At 40.5% G+C, this 14284-nt stretch overlaps 1 long non-coding RNA gene across 1 annotated transcript; it reads left to right on the top strand.

Annotated features, from left to right (window-relative positions):
* The first annotated feature begins 11422 nt into the window (after positions 1-11422).
* LOC138852306 (uncharacterized) lies at positions 11423-13926 on the top strand. The gene is made up of 2 exons (XR_011391636.1): positions 11423-11460; positions 13138-13926. It is a non-coding gene; the product is annotated as an uncharacterized lncRNA (long non-coding RNA).
* The last annotated feature ends 358 nt before the right edge of the window (positions 13927-14284 follow it).

Below are 14284 nucleotides of genomic sequence, written 5' to 3'. Positions count from 1 at the left end.
GTTTTAATGCGGTTCGAGTCAGAGCAGGTATGGAAGAAGTGCTCTGGGGTGACAAACCTTCCGGTTGTGTCTTGCGTAAATTTAGGGTCAGACAACAGGCGATGTCCCTCTTGCAATTGGGTTTGGGTGGTTACCTGCCAGGTAAAGTACTCCTCACCACGGACAGCATGAGTTTTTATGCTGATCTATGGTTTCAGGAAAAGCATCGGTGGGGAGTAGGGGGGGTCCATGCGGGTGGCCTGGTGGGGAGGGATTTCAGAAAAGTTATAAGTGACAGGGATAGAACGGTACTAGAAGGTAGAATTCGAGTGGAGGAGGTAGAGGAGGCGATTTTTAGTATGAGTAAAGGAAAGGCACCAGGTATAGATGGCATTTCGAATGATTTTTATAGGGTGCATTGGGGAAGTATAAAGCATTGTTTGGTTGATGTATTGAATTGCATGCTCACGGAGGGGAGGTTAGGTATGTCGCAAAGTACGGGGGTAGTTGTTTTGGTGCCCAAAAATGGAGGGGGAAGGGGTCTGAGTGCATATAGAGCAATATCTCTTATGTGCTCGGACTATAAAATCTTTGCAAAAGTTTTAGGAAACAGAATGAGGAAGGTTATGGGGTCGGTTATTCACGAGGGTCAGCTAGGCATACCAGGTAGGAGCATGAGGGACGGACATGTACGTATTAGGGAATTTTTGAAGGAATGTCAAGGGGATGGGGGGTGTCCTCGGGCTTGACTGGCAAAATGCTTACGACTGTGTTGATAGAGATTTATTGAGGCTTATTTTGTTGAAGCAGGGTTTTGGAGAGGAGATTGTAAGATGGGTTGATACCTTGTATGTCTCGGCTATGATACGTGTACAGGTAAACGGTAAATTGGGGCAGCCGGTCCGTATGGAAAGGGGTTTGAGGCAAGGGTGCCCCCTCTCTCAGCTGTTTTTTGCTTGTATGCAAAACCCCTTTTATGAGCTGGTGGATGGTGGTTTGAGGCGTGGGATGCAGAGCAGTGACCATGCAGTGCGTGTGGTCGGGTACGTAGATGATATCACGATTTTGTTAAAAGGGGATGGGGATTTGCGGATCGTGGGATGGATTGTAGAGTTTTTTGGGGCAAAGTCTGGCATGTGCGTCAATAAAGCAAAATCGAAATTATTGGAGGTGGGTACATGGGTTGGGGGGAAGGTTGGGCGGAAAGTATGGGTGGTCAGTTGTGGTGCAACTTAGAATATGTGGTATCGTGTACATGGCAGATGAGAGGGAGGGCCGAAGAGTGAACTCTGAATTTGTGGTTAACAAGGCTTTAGATCGACTTCGGGGGTTAAGAATTGGGGATGTATCTTTGCAACAGAGGACTGTAGTGGTTAATACACTTGTTTATAGTAAAGTATGGGGTGTGGCTGAGGTGTACCCTTTAAGAGACGTGGATATTCAGGAACTGCAGAGAAGGGTCTTATGTTATGTTTGGGGTTTCGGGAGAGCTTGGTTAAGCCGGGAGGCTGTCATGACCCATGTTCGTCGTGGGGGTTTAGGTTTCTTGACTTTGGGGCCACGGGTGAAGGCCCTCTTTGTTAAGTAGTGGTTCCTCAGGGCGGGCGGTGAGAAGGGCATCCGGGTGGGTCGGGTAATGATCGAAATGCGTAAATGGTGAAGCGGCAGGGGATTAATCAAGTGTGAGGACATGCTGCGTTTGTTGTTAAAGTTGAGAAATGCGCAACGGATCCGGGTGGGGCAAATGGTCAGCATATGTTGTCGTGGGGAAATTGTACAGGGATTGTCTGTATTTCCGCTGTATAATTGGGGGGAAATATGGGATGGATTTTGTAAACTTAAGTTGGCACCAAGGGTTTGTGAATTGGTGTACAGATTTGTCATGGGGATTTTAGCACCAAAATCGGTCTTAAATAGGATGGGTTTGGTACGGGAGGCGGATTGTTTACGTTGCGGTCTCGAAGAAGCAGCTTTTCATGCAGTCTACTTTTGTGATACCTTGGACAATGTTCGTTCGTGGTTGGGGCGGGTTTTCGATTTTCTTAGTGGGGGAACTATCTCAACCTTACGAGCCTTAACATTAGACGTTAGCGCAGTATCAAGTGAGGTACGAAGAGCAATAATGTACGTGGTGGCTGATTTCCTCTCTATATCGTGGGGTATGCGGGAAACCGGAGGATCAGTTAGGATCAGGGTAATTGCGGCAGGTATCTACAGAACGTATCGCAGAAATAAACTCATATATGGTAAAAGTTGGGATAATAGTTTTCCTGCAAACTATCGAAGCCTTACTGTTCAAAGGTTGTTGCAACTGTGGGTGGGGTAAGGCAACGGGGGGCTGGACTCCCCCCCGTGGTAGCACCAAACGGTATGTTCGGGACTTCAGGGTAGAGGGCGGGTTTTAGGGAGTGATGCGTATGTATTATGAATGGTTCCGTGCGTCTGTGTGTGTATGGTTGTGGCGTTGTGTGGAACTGAGATCTTGGATTAATCCTAAAATGGTCATGCATCCTGATAATACAGATAAAAAGCAGTTTTTTCAGTATATGTTCCAGCCTCTAGCATGACTGAAGCGGTTCCCGACTATGACCGGGGTTTGATGAACTATTTTGGGTCTTTCCTGGAATTCCCGTTAGGTTTTGTTTAGTCATTTGTAAGCGGAAGCCACGCTGATATCACCGCTAAAAGTACAACGTTATACTGGCCTTTAAGGGGAATGTTCATAAGAAGACCTTTTGGTGATGGTGGTAAAATTTTGATGAAGGGCAAACAGTTTCATTTGCCTAAGATTGTTTTTGTATATGTAGTAGCGGTCACCGCTGTGAGGATGGGGGGGAGATGAGATGTATAATGTCCTCCTATATTGTAATTCTGGACATTCAAGTTCCTCAGGCAGCAGCTTTTGTGGGATATGTTGTTCCCTCACCCAGTAATATCACATGCATTTATTTTTATCATTTATGGTGCATATAGTCAGTTGATGTTCAATTAAGCACCTTTACTAATATCACTGTATACAAGTAAGGTATATTTTTTGTGGGTTTATAATTAGTTGAAGAAACTAAATATGGGGTTGGTCGGGGTATTAGGTGTCTTAGTGTTTCCTCATATGTAATCATACATGCTAGATCTGTAAAAGTCTTATGTTAATTATTAAAGGCTTTTTGCATATTTTGATTCCGTTTTCAACATATGCAAAACCAAAAATAAAGAACACCATGTTTCAATTTTCAGAGTCATGTAGGTTTCTGATAGCTATTTTATATAACCATAGTACTAATGAGTGTGCAATGTATTAGTTTATATGTATATAAAATTTTTATATACCCATAGTACCATTGCATTAGTTTGTATGACATTCTTTTTGTATATAGAATTTCATACACAGTATGAATAAGACTGTCAGGTTTTGTTACATAGTTATCTGGTGTTTAAGGTATTGATCCGGTAGTCCTCTGTTTAGTTATATATATGTGGTTGTCTTATATAAAGTTATCACGTTTATTGTTTTAAAGCAATTATGTATGCCACACATGTATACTGTGTTTTAAGTCAATTATGTATAAATTACATGTATACTGTGTTTTTTAAATAAAATATAAAAAAAAAAAACTGTGCTTATGAATTCTATTTTGGATACCTGTTTGTTAAGGGATGGTGGTTTTCTATATATTTATTTTTTATGTTGTAATATTACGTTTTAAATAAAATAAAAAAAAAGTCTCTTACGGCTCCCATCAAATCTGTAAGTATTGGATCCACTCCTGTCTAAGTTATTATGTTTTGGGATTTGGTTTCAGTAACAGCTTGACTCTTGTTTGGGGTTTTAGACTCCAATTTATTCCTGCCTTGTTTTGAATTTACGCAGTGTTGTCATCTTTTAATCCTCACCATTTCTTTTTAAAGGCCGTATGTCATTAGTGTGATTTATAGAGTGGTGTGTAACTGTATGTTTTTTGCATTTTTAGCCGTGATTGTCGGCTCGGGTCATCCGGCTCATGCGGGATAAAGATAAGGGCAGCCTTGATCTTGCCAAGATCGGAGACGTCACCTGAACCTCTCTACCTACGCTGGTCCTCTATCCACATGTAGCCAACCGCCCAGTCAGTAAGTAAGTTTATTCAGGTATACACAAATACATTTACATAGAATTATCATACATAACAGCATATGTGTAGAGAACCTGGGATAACCCAAAAAAGTCAGAGTGACTTATTTCCATTGGGGTCCTCTTACCTTATTAATATAATATAAAGGTTATAATATTTTCTTATTATTCTACAATGAAGATAACATCTTATTATCATACTAAAAAGACTATCTACTACACGAGGGTCATTAAGACTATCTACAATACGAGGGTCATTACTAGGAATAAGGTAAAATTTACACGTATTTTAGCTAAAAAAATAGAAAATCATTCCCCTCCCTTTCTGTAGCTACATTCATCAGACACCTTTTGGCACTCTCCTTGAACTGGTTCATGCTATGACTGGCTTTGACATGTGCGGGTAGTCTGTTCCATTCCTTTATTGCTGTACAATAAAAGATGTTTGAAGCCTGGCCAATGACTGTGGGTACTACAAAGTTGTGCTCTCTCCCCCTAGTACTATGATTGCTTTGGTTCCCAACCTTGACAAAATTGACAGCAAGATATTCTGGGCACTGTTTGTGAGCAATTTTATAAACATGATTTAGCTTCAGTTGCTTTACTCTGTCTTCAACATTCAGCATATCCAACTGCTGTAATTCATCCTGGCCTACATGTTCTCTTGGTCCCAGCCCCAGGATGAATCTTACGATTTTGTTCTGGGTGATTTGCAGTCTATCTTTCAGTTTTTTTGTCAAGGCAGAGTACCATGAAGAGCAAGCGTAATCCATGTAGCATTGTATAAGGGCTAGACATAGGGTCCTGCGAGCCTCAATAGGTAGACACTGTGCTTGTCTATACAGGAACTTCAGTCTGGCATTCGCTTTCTTTACTACACTGTTCCGTATCAGTTCTCCTGACATGCATGGGTCAAAGGGGATTCCCAGATATTTTACCCAGTTGTAACAGCACCAGCATTCATGGTGGTTCTTGACTGGCTACTTAACTACTTCAACATTGTGGTGGTTAGAGGGTCAGTCAACCTCTCCTCGGTAGAATATAAAAGCGTGTTGAGGACACTGTCTTCGGCGTCTACAGCCACGACCAGCTGTGAAAACATCAACAACGGCTCGGCGTTCCAAAGCACAATTCAGAACTACGTGCCCAGAACATCGGCACGGCACAATTCTATAAATCTTGTACATATTAGCGTTGAATCACTAATTATTTATATATTTCATTTTTGCTTAAAGTAGGATTAATTTCATGTTTGAGTGTTTTATATTCTTTACTAATTTTCATGGTTAATATAACTGTTTATCCTGTGTTATTATTGAATTTTCTATCTTTTTATTTCCATAAGGACGAGCCAGCCTTGTCAAATACTCTTTGAGGGTCTGATAGGGCTGAGAGAACCTTCAAAGTATATACATTACTTAAGTATTTAATATATATGGCGTGCCGAATAGGTAAAACTTGCGATTTTGGCTTACATATCAACGCTCTTGCCGAATAAGGCAAGTGAACTTGAGTATGCAGTCACTTCGCAAAAATCATTCTGAACCTAACGAAAAAAAATGTATTTCATTGTGTTTATTATTAAATTATAATAAACTTGTATAAAAATATGTTTAGTTGGATTAGGCTAAATTAAATTCCACTTGTTATAAGGTTAGGTATGTTTCCTAAGGTTCTTTTGGTACAAAATCATTAATTTTGTATTATCAAAAATGAAAAAAAAGTATTTTTTATGAGTTCTTGCTAATTGACCATTTTTACCTATTCGGCATGACATTATATATATACAAACCTGTGCCAGTGTATCGGCATCGGTGAACAAAAAAAACGGATACTTTTCAAAATATTATTACATAAGTGTTGAAAAATATCAACTTTAACACCCTACCTGTCTCACTAAACTGGTTATTAATGATGAGTCATATACATATTTCACTGTGTTTCTGAAGATATTTAATGACCTTCACACATCCACGCTCCAAGACGCTAAGTTCCTGTTAGCTGTGCAAGTTGAATGCTCTCAAAAAGTTAAGTTAATGAGTTACTGCCCACGTGGACGATCCTTGCACTAAAGCCTTCAGGATACCAGAAATATAAAATGCCTTTGTCTAGATAGTGGTAAGAAATCCTGTTATCCAGGGATGGGAAGGTAGGTTCTTGGATTGGATTCAACAATGACCTGTTTCGATAATTAACTGATCATACACACACACAGTGTGTGTGTGTGTGTGTGGTCCCACTTGATATAATTGTTGAATTTGGTGCAGGTACCCTCACAGCTGGATGCATGTTGCTGATCAGGACCCCTGAGAATGTAAGTCTGGACTTCGATTAAATTGTGATCAGAACTAATTGTTTTTGATATGTTAAGTTTCTTACCAGGTCCCCATTATTTGTAAAATTAAGTTTGTGTTCTCCAGTCTTGTTGGCTCCAGTATCTGCTGACTTGTGGTGTGTTTATTGCAGAAATTCAGCAGCTCGTGTGTGTGTGTGTGTGTGTGTGTGTGTGTGTGTGTGTGTGTGTGTGTGTGTGTGTGTGTGTGTGTGTGTGTGTGTGTGTGTGTGTGAATTTTCATCTGAGCTGCCTCCAGGGATTATTTCTGCTACAACATTATTTGCTGTATTCTTCCATTTCGTATGTCTTAAATGGAAGTCACCAAGCAGCAAGATGTTTGGGGATGGGGCTGGAAGGTTTTCCAGACAGTGGTCGATAGCTGTTCTTTGAACTGTTGAAGTTGCATCTGGTGCCTTATATACAAGCACAATGACTAAGATTTGGAGTCGAACAAGGATTACAACTCTTAAAATTTTTGTGTAATGTATGCTTACTGATCATGCTGTTTCACTGAAAATCTCATTCATTCCATTACTGATACCTCTTTCTTGCAAATTCTTGTTCGTCACCTGCAACCTTCTGCAAATGGAAACTTTTGGTCCACTAAGTAAAACATAAAAATATAACACAGCCGGATTGATGAACGACTGTGTAGGGAGACACTGACTCCTCTTAGGGCACTCAGTACCATCACAACAATAGCGTAACTGAGAATCTCAAGACATGCGATCTGACTTAATGGTTAAGTTTTAATGCAGAAAAAAATGTGTGTGTGTGTGTGTGTGTGTGTGTGTGTGTGTGTGCGTGTGTGTGTGTGTGTTCACACATACACAAATTTTTTCTGCATAATATGAATAAAATATAGGGAGGTACCACCTCTAGAACTGTACTGGGGACCCTCGTCCTCAGAGAACACAATAAACGTACCTCGGGGAAAACTCAAGGTTCTCCCGGGAGCTGTTTAAATATTTTCTTCTCCTACCACCCCCTATATTTTTAAGCTACATGTGAACTTTATTAATAGCCAGAATACATTGATAGAAAACACAAACATGAATTCATTGGTACAATATATCAAAGGTTATGAATCTCCTCCAGCTCCTACGAAGCTGGACTCGAGCCAAGTATGCAGCAAGCATTTCTCCTTTGGATGGCCACGCTGAGGCGCTGGAACATGAAAGTGACTGCCCTTGGATCCCTGGTGGTGTCGATGAATCTGGAACCCAATTCTTTAAGGAAACGTGTGGCATGTTTTCCCCATGATCACAAGGTCTCTGATCCCACTGGGACAAATTGATACTGTTGGCTTATGTCCCAGTACTTGCTGATCTTGTACTCCTCCCTGTGGTCAGCAGCTCCTCCCTGTCGCCCCACACTGTGATGGATATAGGTGTCAGCCAGTGTGGACACACAGGTATAGTGTGTATATGTACATATATAAATAATTAAGTATACATACATGCATAAAAACATACAATCGCCATTACACATAATGACACACACACACATAAGCACACCTAAATATGCAAAAGAGTTCATATAATTAAACATATGCACATGCAAGAATAGACCCATGCATGTATATATACACACATGCATATTACACACATTCATTCTTTCTCACACGTATAAATTTACAAACAAGCACGTACATGCATAAATATGCTCATTCATGCATCTGCACATGCATACAACACATGCATATGCACAGGTATATATATATGTCGTGCCGAATAGGTAAAATTGGTCAGTTAGCAAGAACTCATTTAAAATTAAGTCCTTTCTAAAAAAAATTATCTTATACGTTTAAAGATATATTTTTGTCATTTATGTTAATGTAAAAATCAATAATTTTGTACCATAAGAACCTTAGAAAATTTACCTAACCTTATTATAACAAGCGAAATTTAATTTAGCCTAATCCAACTAAATATATTTTAGATAAGCTTGCAACAACTTAACAAAAAACAAGCACAACGAAATATATTTTTTTTCGTTAGGTTCAGATTGATTTTTACCAAATTATTGCATACACAAATTTTCGCTTGCCTTATGCGGCAAGAAGAGCGTTGCTATTTGAGCCAAAAAAAAGCAAGTTTTACCTGTTCGGCACCACACATACAGTGCTAGTCACGGCATTATGCCGCCCCTCCCCACACACGTACCAAAACACAAACATTTACCATGAAAGATTATGATATTATATATTTGCACGCTTATTGAGGTTTCAATACTTGGAGCTGCGTCCTTTACGCTTAACCACGTCCCCCAGCCGTGTAGGAAGACTCTCAAACAAATTCTTGAGGGTTTGGGGAGGCATATTATTTCATGCCTCATGCAGAGCAGCCTCCAGCCATGGGATGGAACTGATATCCTTGCCCAGTAAACTTCGTTTCACTATTGACCAGAGGTTCTCACTAGGGTTTAGGTCTGGCCAGTCATTAAGAACCTCGCTTCACAGTCCTTAAGCCACTAAACTACAGATTTGGAGGTATGACATGGTGCACCGTCCTGCATATTAACTGTAGCCCCACACTTGTCGAACGCCTCAGGTAAATTGTCACACAATAACCGCAGGTAATTATAATGATTCATATTCTGGTTTTTGGGAAGCAAAGTGAGTTCACCAGCACACTGAATACTGAAACACCCCCAACCATGAGCGAGTCTGGGTATTTGGTGGTCTCACAGGTGTAATGTGGGTCTAGCTGGTCACTACCTACGGGCCGGTACACATGTCCCCCATGGTTACAAGTGACAGTGAAGGTTGTTTCATCACTCCAAAGTACTTCAGACCACTTTTAAGAATTCCAGTAAAAATATTTCTTTGCATAATCCAGCCTACGTTTCTTCTGTGGCTTGGAGAGGGTCGGTTTCTTAACCTGGCGGTGACTACTGTAGCCCAGTTCTGACTCACGTCTGTAAGGAGTTCTTACAGACACCTCTGGCAGAAGACGTGGGTTCTTTTCTTTCAATTCTCTAGCAGTTATCTTAGGTGTACTCTCTAACTGCTTCTTTAATACAGCTAAGGTACGAACAGATGTCTTCTTGGGGTTAGGCCGAGGTTTGGCAGACGGTAACTCGACACCGCCACCAGCCTTGAAACGCTGTACCCAGTTCCTCACTGAACACTCATACACACCAAGATTCTCCACTATTTCTTTTGTCTGTTGCCCAGCTTTGTGAAGCCCTGTGATTTGAGCTATAGTTGCAGGTGTTAAATACTTCCTTTGATACATAATCAAACATGTATAGCCCCAAAACCAAAGGGAACCCAGGACAAAAGATGGGGCGGATGAGAGACAAAAGTGCAACACTTCCTCTCACCATGGCAGCCACGTGAGCACTGAGGAGTCACTGTGGAGTGTGGCGGCAGGCCGTGACGTCATGCTAACGGCTGCTACCCGGCATAATGCACTGTCGAAAAAAGATCCTCCCTGTATGGTAGACCTTTGATGTTCGTCACGGCATTATGCTGGGGCGCTCACCCAGCATAATACCTTGACTAGCACTGTATATAGTGGTCGCTCCCATATCCTGGCCAGTATGTCCGATAAACATTCATGTTAAACATCTATAGAGGAAGAAGGTAAAAGACGTTTTGTGTCCAAGGGGCTTGGACATAAAATAGGCATGTGCTAGATTGGAGTGAATGGAAACGATTTTTTTTTTTTGGGGGGGGGAAGGGGTGGATTTGGCGAGCTGTTGTGGAGGGATGTAGGGAAACTGATTAGCCGGACTTGACTCCTGCAGGCAGGAAGTACAATGCTTACACTTTAAAGGAGGGCTTTGGGATATTGTCTGTTTAGAGTGATAACTGTCTTGTCTGGGCGCCTCTGTAAAGAGAATGATGATGCATATACATAGCTCAAGAAATCGTAATGACACGATTGCAAACAAACCATACCCCCGGCCGGGATTGAACCCGCGGTCATAGAGTCTCAAAACTCCAGCCCGTCGCGTTAGCAACTAGACCAGCTAGCCACAATAAGATTCATCCAACTAGGTATATTTCTACACCATAGGAAGGTTAGCACAGGCACCACTGTGACCACAAATGCAAGTTTTTACAGACGAATCTCCAGCTAGCGTGGCCGTGACGAACTCTAGCTCAAGTCCCTTCACTGCCGTCAACATGACTCAAGAAATCGTAATGACACGATTGCAAACAAACCATACCCCCGGCCGGGATTGAACCCGCGGTCATAGAGTCTCAAAACTCCAGCCCGTCGCGTTAGCCACTAGACCAGCTAGCCACAATAAGATTCATCCAACTAGGTAGAGTTCGTCACGGCCACGCTAGCTGGAGATTCGTCTGTAAAAACTTGCATTTGTGGTCACAGAGGTGCCTGTGCTAACTTTCCTATGGTGTAGAAATATACCTAGTTGGATGAATCTTATTGTGGCTAGCTGGTCTAGTGGCTAACGCGACGGGCTGGAGTTTTGAGACTCTATGACCGCGGGTTCAATCCCGGCCGGGGGTATGGTTTGGTATGCATATACATAAGTATACATCTGAAGATGCATATATAAAATAAATTCACGTGTTAAAACACATTTGCATTCATACACACAAACGTATAAACACGTATACTTATTGATATTTTTGTTGCATTGCAATATTATGACCACCCTCCAATATTACTTCTACCTGCACCGAGGTAGGGGAGGCTAGTCATAAGGAATACGGGGGATACCTTTCTCGGATCTTCCAGCGACCGAAATGCATCCACTATTCAGATAAATCTTATTTCGTAATCTATGATCTCTGAGCTCTAAATATGCAGAGCTCTCAAGAAACTCGAAGAGAATACTAATTACTTAACCCTACCTTTACCCTACCGTCGCCCTGTTACCAGCATCTTCATGACCTTGGGTAGCATTGACCTCCAGCAGGAAGCTTCACTGCATGGGATAACAGCGACGCAATAATGACTGGTTGTGGAAGGACGGGTATAAAAGGACAGAAAAATCGCTTCTCTCTCATACATACTGTTCGTCTTCATCTAGAGAACACACAGCAGTCATGAAGTCTCTGGTGAGTATAATATCAAAATGTTCGGTGCAGAAACAGATTAACAACAGTCCATTCGGGCTGTGGGAAGATTGTTTCATGGCATAATACAGAGATTTGTTATATTATTAACTGTTTTATATAGATTAGCAACAGAGGCAAAAAATATTAATGAGTTTCACAGATGTCCTATATTAAATAAAGTGTTTTACGATCTTAAATAATTATGTTTTATAGATTTCTATAAATTCCGAAAACCATAGTAAAAGATCCCACGAGATTAAAATTGTTGGAAAGAGAATAAATAATACAGTATTTATTATTTTTATACAGCTGTCTATCAGATAATAAAATGTTATATCCAAACGTAATTTTCTCTGTTTTAAGAAGTATGCATATTCTGTACTCACCTAGTTGTGGTTGCAGGGGTCGAGTCACAGCTCCTACTACATGTGTTATATAATGAGTGTAACAATACAGTAAAGAATAAGTATTTGGTATATGAAGTTAAACACATACTGTATATGTGACTAATAAATGTTGGCTTACCTATACATGTAAAAGTGGTGATATGAATCCGAATATTCTTTATGCAGTCATGGTTTAGCATTTTTATGTTTACATTTGTTATTTCTTGTGCTAGTATAAACTAGGGTTACAAGATTTGAGAATTTTAAGGAAAAATTGCTGTCTACACAGCGGAGCTTGAACGCGCGGTTAGTGAGTGGTGAAAGTCGAGACCGACGCGTTAGCCGCTGGGCCTGATGGCTACAGTGAGTATAATCTAACTAGGTATATTTATACACCATAGGAAGGTTACCGCTTCGGTCTGGAGTTTTACGACTTGCCAACCGCAGGTTCAAGCCCCTTCCGTGGTATGGTTTGTTTGCAACTGTGTCATTACGATTTCATGAGTCAAATGGAGCTCTTATTACGGAAGCAGAGGCTGTCTCAGTTATTATTCTATCTTATATTGTACGTGCCTACCTAAACTTCAAAATTTTGATGTTATGAAGAACTGTGAATAACTAATTTTTGGATAGTGAACGAGCATCAAGAAAAAATATAAATAAACCCAGTTTTGAACACAAAGATTAATTAAATGTAAATGCAGTGACTTTAAGGGAAAATCAGACACAGTTCACTGTATCATAGAACTAACACTTAAATATTTTTTACGAAGTCTCACATTATTATGTGTGGCTTCAAATAGACAAGAATAATATGGTAAAGAATGAAACTTTGTCTCAAAATGTTATAAGAGTTCTGCCAGAAATGAAGCTAATTTATCAAGGCATGCAAAGCGTAAAAAAATATTCACAAGCAAAAGTATATATTAATAAAGTTCGCTTAAATGAATGAATGTTTAGAATATGCTTCACATTCGCATATGTTGCAATGTTTACTTGTTGATGGAGGAATAAAATAAAAGTTTGTTCTAATAATTCGTATAACATCAACACCACATATGCTTCTTTAGAGATGATCACAAGTGGTTGTCTCACTGTTGTCTACTACGTCACTGTTACTACAGGAAAACAGAACTTATATTTACACAAATGCAACTGAGATTATTGCGTAAACTTGGATTGGCTTACGACAAAAAATAAAGCAATAAAATTAATGGTCCTAGTATTTATGTGTTACTACTTTTTACGGAAGTTCACTATTTAATATCTTGCATTTTTTCAACACCGTCAGATTATTGTCCTGTTGGTGGGTCTTGTTGTCGCCAGACCAGAACCGAGTGCGAGACCAGAACCGAGAGCGGAACCGAGTCTACAATTTGTTTTTGATCTCCTCTTCGGCAACAACGGTCTCGGCTCAGGCGGTTGGAACATGTGGAGAAGCAACAACCTTCTGGACGGCTATGGCGGTTATGCCGGCTACAACGGCAACAATTTCGTCAATTGGGTCTATAGCCTCTTGGGCTAGGGATATTTACAATATAACACAAGGGGATCTTTCTCACGTTTTCTTCACTACACACCTCGTTGTACACCATTCCTCCTGCCAGTCAGGTGTTTGCAAAAGTAGCAATACCCCTGCCACACAGGTGATTTGGTAGCCATCCCGCCTCTCAGACAGGTGTTTCTGCAGCAAACCACCTAAGTGCTCTTGGACCCCAATATCTCTCTGTTTTATAGATATTCTAAAAATGCAAAACCCCTGTCAGAGGTGTTCGGGTGACCCAATATTCCTCTCACACAGAGGGTCTAGTAAAGCAATACCCATCATACATGGATGATCTAGTAATATATCTCTCATATAGGTAATCAGGTAATTCAGGTAACATTCCTTACCACTCCAGGTCTACACACTGAGATGTCACAGTACTATGGCAAAAAGAAAGAGCATCTGAAAGAGGATTCGTACTCCATCAACAGGTAATAAGAGAGAACGAGAGAGAGAGAGAGAGAGAGAGAGAGAGAGAGAGAGAGAGAGAGAGAGAGAGAGAGAGAGAGAGAGAGAGAGAGAGAGAGAGAGAGAGAGATCATTATCACTTAACTTCTCAATGTTTATCATAAGATGATTTCACAGTACTGACATAAACACCACATGGACTCGACCCCATCATCTCTGAATCGTTACAAACAGCAAGAAGGAAACCTCGGCTGAACAAGTCGCGTGTATCAGTACAGTTGTTCTCACATAAATTTTACTGATTCATTTTAGAGTTCATGCATAAAGTTATTACGTTGTTAGGCTAGTTATTATAACAATGTTTGGCTCCAAAAGTGTAGTAGCATATTATTAATTTTTATTTTAAAAGACTTATTTTTAAATGGTTATTAATATAAGCCAGCAACTCAACTTGGAAATTGTTCATTGATTTTTTTAGAATTGA

Source organism: Cherax quadricarinatus, chromosome 6, assembly GCF_038502225.1.
Source record: "Cherax quadricarinatus isolate ZL_2023a chromosome 6, ASM3850222v1, whole genome shotgun sequence".
NCBI classification, from domain to species: Eukaryota; Metazoa; Arthropoda; class Malacostraca; order Decapoda; family Parastacidae; genus Cherax; species Cherax quadricarinatus.
Note: the sequence above shows the minus strand (reverse complement) of the source record. Positions and strands in the feature narration are given on the sequence as shown.